This window comes from Balaenoptera acutorostrata, chromosome 11, assembly GCF_949987535.1.
Source record: "Balaenoptera acutorostrata chromosome 11, mBalAcu1.1, whole genome shotgun sequence".
Classification (NCBI taxonomy): Eukaryota; Metazoa; Chordata; class Mammalia; order Artiodactyla; family Balaenopteridae; genus Balaenoptera; species Balaenoptera acutorostrata.
Window position 1 is genome coordinate 8,085,941 of NC_080074.1, and position 10,284 is coordinate 8,096,224.

At 39.7% G+C, this 10,284-nt stretch overlaps 1 non-coding gene across 1 annotated transcript; it reads left to right on the forward strand.

Moving 5' to 3' along the window:
• The first annotated feature begins 9,218 nt into the window (after positions 1–9,218).
• On the forward strand, positions 9,219–9,325 carry LOC114238738 (U6 spliceosomal RNA). Its single transcript, XR_003624029.1, has one exon. It is a non-coding gene; the product is annotated as a U6 spliceosomal RNA (small nuclear RNA).
• Positions 9,326–10,284: the final 959 nt, after the last annotated feature.

Genomic DNA, 10,284 nt, shown 5'->3' on the forward strand with positions numbered 1-10,284 from the left:
ACATACAATGGAATACTATTCAGCCATTAAAAGCCTGAAATACTGATACATGCTACAACATGGATGAACCTTGAAAACATTATGCTAAGTGAAAGAAGCCAGTCACAAAAGGACAAATACTATATGATTCCATTTATATGAGTTACCTAGAACAGGCAAATTCATAAAGACAGAAAGTGGTTACAAGGGCTGGGGAGTGGGAGAAATGGAAGTTATTATTTAATAGGTACAGGAGTTTCTATTTGGGATGATGAAAAAGTTCTAGAAATTGATAGAGTGATGGTAGCACAACAATGTGAATGTATTTAATGCCATTGAACACTTAAAAACTGTTAAAATGATACATTTTATTTATTTATTTATTTATTTATTTTATTTTTTAAAATAAAGCCTAGGCATGCCATCTTACAGAGAAATCTAACACTTCTTAAATTTTATTTTATTTATTTATTTATTTATTTTTGTTTTGTCTGTTTAATTTTATTTATTTATTTTTTATTTATTTATTTTATTTTTGGCTGTGTTGGGTCTTCATTTCTGTGCGAGGGCTTTCTCTAGTTGCGGCGAGCGGGGGCCACCCTTCATCGCGGTGCGCGGGCCTCTCACTATCGCGGCCTCTCGTGTTGTGGAGCACGGGCTCTAGACGCGCAGGCTCAGTAGTTGTGGCTCACGGGCCCAGTTGCTCCGCGGCATGTGGGATCCTCCCAGACCAGGGCTCGAACCCGTGTTCCCTGCATTGGCAGGCAGATTCTCAACCACTGCGCCACCAGGGAAGCCCCTACATTTTATGTTACATATATTTTACCACAATTTTTTTCTTAATAGATTTATTTACTTATTTATTCTTGGCTGCATTGGGTCTTCGTTGCTGCGCACGGGCTTTCTCTGGTTGTGGTGAGCAGGGGCTACTCTTCATTGTGGTGCGTGGGCTTCTCATTGCGGTGGCTTCTGTTGTGAAGCTCTAGGCACGTGGGCTTCAGTAGTTGTGGCACGCGAGCTCAGTAGTTGTGGCGCACGGGCTTAGTGGCTCCACAGCATGTGGGACCTTCCCAGACCAAGGCTTGAACCCGTGTCCCCTGCATTGGCAGGCAGATTCTTAACCACTGTGCCACCAGGGAAGCCCCATTAAAAGTGAGAAAAAACCTTAAGGTATCTACCCAAGAGAAAAGAAAGCATATATGTCCATACAAATACTGACAGTTCAGAGCAGCTTTTTGTAATAGCCAAAAACTGGAAACAACCCAAATGTACATCAAGAGGTTAATGGATAAACAAACTCTGGTATATGTATACAATGGAATCCTATTCAGTAAGAAAAAGGAATACACTCATAATACTTGCAATAACATAGATGAATCTCAAAATAATTATGTTGAGTGAAAGAAGTCATATAAAATAATTTATGCTGTATTTATATATACATTTATATAGAATTTACATACTTCCTAGAAAGTGCACACTACTGTATGGTGACAGAAGTAGATTGGTGGTGGCCTGTTGGGGGGGTACAAGGAAGGATAGGAGAGGAGGATCACCAAGGAACACACGGAAGCTTTGGCAGAAGTGATGGATAAGTTCATTATCTTGATTGTGGTGACAGTTTCATGGGTATATACAGGTATATACTATGTCAAAACTTTTCAATTTATACACTTTAAATATGTGCAGTTTTTTATATGTCAATGATACCTAAATAATGTTATTAAAGTAAACATGCACACGTAATTTCATTAACATATGAATAAATAATATTAAAAATAATTTTTAAAAAAGTGTCCTAGTTTGGATGATAAATTAAATGGTCACCCTATATATATTCTTCTCTCCACTTATAAAACACATTCACCTGCTCCCCAATAGAGAAACCCCCCAAATCCCACTGTGTCCGGCTCAAAGTCTATAACCTAAGTCTATAACTACCCACTGGGTCCAGATAGAGGTGCAACCTATAAACTAAAAGACAAACTGTCTTTAGATATGTACTAGTGGAGTAGGAACAAGATAATCACAATAAAAATGACTGTTCTGAAAATAAGAGAAATGTCCACTATCCCCCAAGGACACAGGAGAGGTTGGTGTTGGGGAGATGTCTATTGGGGCCACACAGTTTTCAGTGCCTGTTTCCTGCCGGTGCGGGTTTGGAGCCTGGGAATGGCTTCAGGGTTGAGTAGTCACAGATGTTTTCAGGCCAAACTGGTGGTTACTTGGGTAATACAGTAGCCCCCCCTTATCCACGGTTTCGGTTTCACTTACACTTTCCCTGGTTTCTGTTAGCTAAGGTCAAATGCCATCCGAAAATATTAAATGGAAAATTCCAGAAACAAACAATTCATAAGTTTTAAATTGCACACCGTTCTGAGTAGTGTGATGAAACCTTGCCCAGTGTACCTTTGTCCCGCAGGGACATGAATCACCCGTTTGTCCAGTGCATCCGCACTGCATATACTTCCCGCCCCTTAGACATTTAGTAGCCTTCTCGGTGATCAGATCGACTACTGTGGTGTCACAGAGCTTGTGTTCAGGTAACTCTTATTTCACTTAATAATGGCCCCAAAGAGCAAGAGTAGTGACGCTGGAAAAAACAGTTTGTATAGTGTTCAATACTATCCATGGTTTCAGGCAACCACTGTGGGTCTTGGAACTATCCCCCACGGATAAGGGGGGACTACTGTTTAATTCTTTCACTTAGCAGCCTTCCAGACTATTTGCTTCATGTGCAAATGACCGCAGTCAAAGACCTCACCTAGATAAAATTTTTAGGCTGGGAGACTTTGGTCTACAAATGAGCCTCTGTGCTGAGCTTATTGGCAGCCGCTTTCAATGCTTCTAACACAGGATGGGAAGGCAAATTCCTTAATCCCATTTTTTGCCTTCAGGCTCCTGGCCTCTGGGGGAAAGTTAGCCTTATCTCTCACTATTGCTCCTAAGCCACTCCTCATAATTGCCTTGGTTTGAAATACCAAAGCAGAGGGCTTCTTTCAGCCCCAATTGTCTCCATGTTAGGGAGCCCTTGGACAATTTGGATTGGGGGCTGCCAGCAGAGTACATTCCTTGCTACCTCTGCTGAAGACTGGAGTGCTTCTGTTTGTGTGTGCCCTCCTCTCTGAGGACTCTTGAAATCCGAAAACAGCACCCAATGCACACGATGACTGAATACTCCCTACTAGTTCTCCAGTATTCCTGCCCCATTTGGAACTTGCCTTTCAAGGACGGCCGGCACTTGTGACCCATTAGTGTGTTGTGAAGTCAAGTGGGTCACAGCCAACTTTTTTTTAATGAGGTAGAATAGAATAGAAAATATCAGATGCCTGCAGCCCAGGGCAGAATAGAAGCTCTACTCCATGAAATTCCCTGCTCAGCTGCTTCCAGCTCCCTGGGTCACCCTCCATTGCTGATGGGTGGCCTTCAGCCTCAGGCACCAAGTTTGTATCTGCAGACCAGGCAGAAGTCTGTCAAAAGATGGAGAAGTAGGCAAAGGGTACACCAACAGTCTTTTATTTTCTGTTCCTAGAAGCTGCCATATAACACTTCTGCTTGTATCCCATCAGCAAGAGTTTAGACACATGGTCACATCTAGTGCAAGGAGGGTGAGAGATGTTATTTTCATTCTGGGTGATCGTGTGCCCATTTAGTGATATTACAATAGGAAAAAAGGAGAGAAGATGTTCATTATAAGGCAACTAATAGGATTTGTGAGTAGATTCAAGGCATTATGAGGGGTAACCAATTCTTTCTTTTTTTTTTAACCAGTGATTTCTTTCAAAACTCTCAGAGCTATTCTCACATAGCTAGAAGAAGACACCTTGTTCTCGGTCTGCATTTGACCCATTTCCACCTGTTCAACCACTGGATATAGTGCTTAAACTTAGAAGTAGAGACAAGATTCCTAGGTTCAAATCCAGGCTACCCCACTTATGAGCTGTGCGACGTTCGTTGGCAAGTTATTTTAACTTAGTCTTAGTTTCCTTGGCTGTAAATGATGGATACCAATAGTATTATAGCAGAGTATTTTTACGAGGATGAAATATGAATTTGCATGTAAGGAAGCAGAGTGCCAGGCACATGATAAGCTCTTAATAAATGATAATTCTAATTTTTTTTTTTTTTTTTTTGGCTGTTTTGGGTCTTCGTTCCTGCACGCAGGCTTTCTCTAGTTGTGGCCAGCGGAGGCTACTCTTCGTTGCGGTGCGCGGGCTTCTCATTGCAGTGGCTTGTTTTGTTGCAGAGCTCGGGCTCTAGGCACGTGGGCTTCAGTAGTTGTGGCTCACGGGCTCTAGAGCGCAGGCTCAGTAGTTGTGGCACACGGGCTTAGTTGCTCCGCGGCATGGGGGATCTTCCCGGACCAGGGATCGAACCCGTGTCCCCGACATTGGCAAGCAGATTCTTAACCACTGCTCCACCAGGGAAGTCCCAATAAATGATAATTCTAATTTATTATTCAATAGCTCCTTGCTGCCTGAAGGCTTAACTACTCAGCACATGAGAGTCTTCTAGAATGTGTCTGTGGTGCCCCTAGTGGGTCCCATTCCCCATTGTATGGTCCCTCATTTATTTATTTTTTTAAAACATTGTTTCCAATTAAAAAGTAATACAACCCAACAACCTCACCTCTAGGAATCTATCTTAAAGAGAGACTCGCATGATTGCACAGAGATGTACCTGATGTGCCGCCATTGTTGTAATAGCAACAAACTGGGAAGTAACCATCAATAAGAGAATATTTTAAAGTTATGGTTGCAGCAACATGGATGGACCTAGAGACTATCATACTAAACAAAGTCAGAAAGAGAAAAACAAATACCATATGATATCACTTACATGTGGCATCTAAAACACGACACGAAGGCGCCTATCTATGAAACAGAAACAGACTTACAGACATAGAGAACAGACTTGCAGTTGCCAAGGGGGAGGGCAGAGGGAAGGACTGGGAGTTTGGGACTAGCAGATACAAACTATTATATAGAGGATGGACAAACATTTAGGTCCTACTGTATAGCACCAGGAACTATATTCAATATCCTGTGATAAACCATAATGGAAAAGAATATATATATGTATAACTGAGTCACTTTGCTGTACAGTAGAAATTAAACACAACATTGTAAATCAACTATACTTCAATAAAAATTTTAAAAAATTATGGAACAGCCAGAACTCTGGAATCCCATGAAGTCATTTAAAAGTCCTAGACTGGGGACTTCCCTGACGGTCCAGTGGTTAAGACTCCGTGCTTCCACTGCAGGGGGCAGGGGTTCGATCCCTGGTAGGGGAACTAAGATCCTGCAAGCCAAAAAAAAAAAAAAAAAATCCCAGACTGACTTCCTCTGACACCACTCTTCCTCTATCCCATCTCCAGCCTTCCTGAGGGGTCTCAAACTTTCCACTCTTGTTCCTATTGTGAGACTTCTACGTAAGCCTGTTCTTCAGCTTGGCAGGTTCTGTCCTTGACAGATTTCATTTGGATATGGCTTTCCCTAAACCACCTCTTTCAATCTGAAGGAGTCCCTCAGCCTATCTCTAGCACATCACCCTGTTTTATTTCTCAATATAGCACTTTCCCTTAATTAATTAATTAATTAATTTACTGTTTGCCTCTCCCAACTGGAACATATATGCCAGGAAAGTAGTGCCCTAGTCTTGTTTACCATTCCAACAAAAACTGAGCCTGCTGCATAGTGGGGATTCAATAAATATTTGTTGAATAAATAATATTAGCTATACTTATTAAGTGCTTTCTGTTTTCTGGTCATTGTCCTACATCCTTTAAGTATATTAATATATATAGAATCCTTACAACAATTCTATGAGGTATTTACAATTATTATCATATCATTTTACAGATGAGGCATTTGCCTAAGGCCAAGCAGCTAATACGTTGCAGAGCTGAATTTCAACCCAGGGAGTGGGTCCCGATCTTATGACCTTAACCCCTACATAACATTGCCTCTTAAATGTCAAGAACCAAAATATACATAATGTAGCTAAAGCAGGGCTCAGGGCAAAATTTATAACTGTAAATGCCTATATTTAAAAAGAAGAAAGATCTCAAATCAATTACTTAAACTTCCGCCTTAAGGAACTAGAAAAAAAAAGAGCAAATAAAACTCAAAGCAAGGAGAAGGAAGGAAATAATAAAGACTAGAGCAGAAACAAATGAACTAAAGAGCAGAAAAACAATAGCGAACATCAACAGAACCCAAAGTTGGTTCTTTGAAAAGATCAACAAAAGTGATAAACTTTTAGTTAGACTAACCAAGAAAAAAGGAGAGACGATTAAAATGACTAAAATCAGAAATAAAAGAGAGGACATTAATACTAAACTTACAGAAATAGGAAAGATTATAAGAGGTTACCATACGGGGAGCTGCTGATCAAAGTGTACAAGCCTGCAGTTATAAGATGAATAAGCCCTGGGGATCTAATGTACAGAATGGTAACTGTGCCTAATGATACTGTTCTGTGTACTTGAAGTTTGCTAAGAGAATAGATCTTAAGCATCCTCACCACACACACATACAAAAAAGGTAACTGAGGTAATGGATGTGTTAATTAACCTGATTGTGGTAATCATTTCACAAAGTATACATAGGTCAAATCATCATGTTGTATACTTTTTTTTTTCCCCCATTTTTTTGCCACACCACACCACAAGGCATGTGGGAGGTTAGTTCCCCAGCCAGGGATCGAACCCGTGCCCCCTGCGTTGGAAACGCGGAGTCTTAACCACTGGACCGCCAGGGAAGTCCCATGTTGTATATTTTTAATGTATACAATTTCATTTGTCAATTATACCTCCACAAAGCCAAAGAAAAAAGGAAAATAAAAAAGAATACTGTGGGGCTTCCCTGGTGGCGCAGCGGTTGAGAATCTGCCTGCCAATGCAGGGGACACGGGTTCGAACCCTGGTCCGGGAAGATCCCACATGCCACGGAGCAACTGGGCCCGTGAGCCACAATTGCTGAGCCTGCGCGTCTGGAGCCTGTGCTCCGCAACAAGAGAGGCCGCGATAGTGACAGGCCCGCGCACCGCGATGAAGAATGGCCCCCGCTTGCCGCAACTGGAGGAAGCCCTCGCACAGAAACGAAGACCCAACACAGCCATAAGTAAATAAATAAATAAATAAAAATAAAATTAAAAAATAAATAAATAAAATGTTTAATATTAAAAAAAAAAAAAGAATACTGTGAACAACTGTACTCCAACAAAGTAGATAATTTAGATAAAATGGGCAAATTCTAGGAAAGCACAAATATCAAAACTGACTCAAGAAGAAATTGAAAACATGAATTACAAGACATCAAATTAATAATTAAAAACTTCCCACAAAAAAAGTCTGGTCCCAGATAGGTTCACTGGTGAATTCTACGAAACATTCAAAGAAGAATTAATACTAATTATGGTAGGTTGAATAACATCTTCCCCAAAATACCCATGTCTGTTGCAATTTGAAGAATCTATGAATGTTAATTTATATGACAAAGAGATTTTACAGGTGTGATTAAGTTAAGAATCTAGAGATGGGGAGATCATCCCGGATTATCTGAGTGGACCTGATGTAGTGACAGAGGTCCTTCTAAGAGGGATGATGGAAAAGTCAAGGTTAGAATGCCATGTGAAGAAGGAAGCAGAGTCTAAAAAAGAAGCTACTACCCAGCTGGCTGTGAGGATGGAGGAAATAGCCATGAGCAGCTTCTAGAAGCTGGAAGAGGCAAGGAGCACATAGATTCTCTCCTGGAGCCTCCAGAAGGAACCAGTCCTGTTACATCTTGATTTCTCACTTTAGAATCATTTCTGGATGTTGAATCTGCAGAATTGTAAGAGAATAAGTTTTTTATTTTAAGCCACTAAGTTTGTGGTAATTTGTTACAGCAGCAAAAGGAAACTAGTACACCAATCTTCCACAAACCCTTCCAAAAACAGAAGAGGAGGGAAAACTTCCCAGTCATTGCATGAGGCCAGTATTACTCTGATACCAAAACCAGACAAAGACATCACAAGGAAAGAAAACAATAGACCAACATCCCTTACAAATTTAGACACAAAAATCCTGAACAAAACACTAGCAAAATGAATCCAACAATATATAAAAAGGAAAGAATGAATATATGAATGAATATATGAATATATGTGAATATGTGAATATATGTGAATATGTGAATATATGTGAATATGAATATATGTGTATCACTGAGTCACTTTGCTGTACAGCAGAAATTGAACTATACTTCAATTAAAAAAAATAAAAATTAAAAACATATAAAAAGAATTATACCATGGTATATAATTATACCATTATACCATGAACAAGTGGGATTTATCCCAGGAATACAAGGTTGGTTTAATATCTTATGCAGAAAAAAATTAACATGTGGAGCTTGAGACTGCTATCCTTAGAAATGCCTGCTTGCAAGGTTGGCCCTCGGCTGGCATCTGGGAATGTGAATTTAAGGACTGGTAAGAGTAGCTCACTATGCCTACACTGTTTATACAAATCATGTGGTTTATGCTAAATACCTGCTTTCCTTCTGGGAGTCTGGAATTTTGATACGTGCTAGACAAAGCATGCCTATATGACCAGCCTTTATTAAAAACCCTGGACACTGAATTTCAAATGAGCTTCCATGGTAGACAATATTTCACATGTTGTCAGGACTTGTTGGAGGGATTAGGCGTGTCCTATGTTGCCTCCACTGGGAGAGCACTCTGGAAGCTTGTGTTGGTTTCCTCTGGACTTTGCCCCTTGTGCTGTTTCTCTTTGCTGATTTTGCTCTGTATCCTTTCACTATATAATAAAACTTAGCTGTGAGTATGACTACATACTGAATCCTATGAGTCCTTCTTGTGACTCATTGATCCTGAAGGTGGTCTTGGGGGTTTGAAAATCAATTAATGTAATACATCACATCCATAGAATAAAGGACAAAAACCACATGATCATCTCAACAGATGCAGAAAAAAGCATCTGACAAAATCCAACACAGTTTCATAATAAAAATACTTAGCAAACTAAGAATAGAAGGGAGTTTCTGCAGCCTAATAAAGGGAATATATGAAAAACCCATAATTAAAATCAAACTTAATGGTGAAAGACTGAATGATATCCCCCTAAGATCAAGAACAAGACAAGGATGTCCACTGTCATCACTTCTATTTAACATTGTTTTGGAGGTTCTAACCGGGTAATCAGGCAAGAAAAAGAAAGAAAAGTCCTCCAGGTGCTCGCTTCAGCAGCACATATACTAAAATTGGAACGATACAGAGAAGATTAGTATGGCCCCTGCACAAGGGGGACACACAAATTTGTGAAATGTTCCATATATTTTTTTTTTGGCCATGCCCTCGGCAGTGTAAGCATGGAATCCTAACCACATGATCGCCAGGGAATTCCCAAAGCATTCCATATTTTTAATTATTAGAGAAATGCAAATCAAAAGTACAATGAGGTACCACCTCATACTGGTCAGAATGGCCATCATTAAAAAAATCTACAAATAACAAATGCTGGAGAGGGTGTGGAGAAAAGGGAACCCTCCTACATTGTTAGTGGGAATGTAAATTGGTGCAGCCACTGTGGAAAACAGTATGGAGGTTCCTCAAAAAACTAAAAATAAAATTTCCATATGATCCAGCAACCCCACTCCTGGGCATGTATCCGGAGAAAACTCTACTTCAAAAAGATACGTGCACCCCTATGTTCATAGCAGTACTATTCACAATAGCCAAGACATGGAAACAACCTAAATGTCCATTGACAGATGAATGGATAAAGAAGATATGGTACATATATACAATGGAATACTACTCAACCATAAAAAAAAAATGAAATAATGCCATTTGCAGCAACACAGATGGACCTAGAGATTATGATACTAAGCAAAGTAAGTCAAAAAGGGAAAGACAAATACCATATAATATCACTTATACGTGGAATCTAAAATATGACACAAATGAACTTACCTATGAAACAGAAGCGGATTCACAGACATTGAGAACAGACTTGTGGTTGCCAAATGGGGGGGTTGGGGGAGGGATGGATTGGGAATTTGGGATTAGCAGATGCAAACTATTATATATAGAATAGATAAACAACAAGGTGCTACTGTATAGCACAGGGAACTATATTCAATATCTTGTGATAAACCATAATGGAAAAGAATATGAAAAAGAATACATATATGTATAACTGAATCACTTTGCTGTACAGCAGAAATTAACACAACATTGTAAATCAACTATACGTCATAAAATAAATAAAAAGTCATCCAGATTAAAATGGAATAA